Source organism: Propithecus coquereli, unplaced genomic scaffold, assembly GCF_000956105.1.
Source record: "Propithecus coquereli isolate 6110/MARCELLA unplaced genomic scaffold, Pcoq_1.0 Scaffold531, whole genome shotgun sequence".
In the NCBI taxonomy this organism is placed as follows: Eukaryota; Metazoa; Chordata; class Mammalia; order Primates; family Indriidae; genus Propithecus; species Propithecus coquereli.
This window is the reverse complement of record NW_012151186.1, coordinates 419,085-419,661: the sequence shown is the minus strand read 5'-3', so window position 1 is coordinate 419,661 and position 577 is coordinate 419,085.

Genomic DNA, 577 nt, shown 5'->3' with positions numbered 1-577 from the left:
TCTGTCCGAGTCCTCTCTCGGCCGGGCTGATTCCTCTGCTGGGGATGGAGCCTGGGGAGGCCCCTGGCGGGCTGCAGAGATTCTACGCTGAGTTTCTCTAATGGAGTATTTTCTCCTAACGCCCCCTCTCCCTCAGCCGCCCCAGGAATGTGCCTGGTCGTCGGAGTCCTCCCTGTGTGCTACAGGTAGGACGCTCGCCCCCACCCTAAGACCTTTCCAGAGGAGGGGGGGAAGGGCACCTGATTGAGGGATCTGGGAATTCCAGTGAGAGGCCATGAAGCAGGGGAGACCGCAGCCCACCCCACGGCACAGAGCTCCACGTTGGGGTGCAGGCCCTAAGCTGCAGCCCGCCTGCCCTCCCTGGGCCGTCTCCCAGGAACGGGCCGCACCTGCATTTCTCAAGTCCGAAGGGCACAGGCAGCTCCACGCACCCCAGAGCCCTGGGCTGGCTCCATGCCTGGAGCTGAGGGCAGAGATGGGTCTCCCCACTCCACGGCCAGCCGGGATGGGGGACCCCCAGGGAAGACAGACAGACAAACCTAACAGAGTGACTGCCACGGTGAAAGGGTGTGGACGT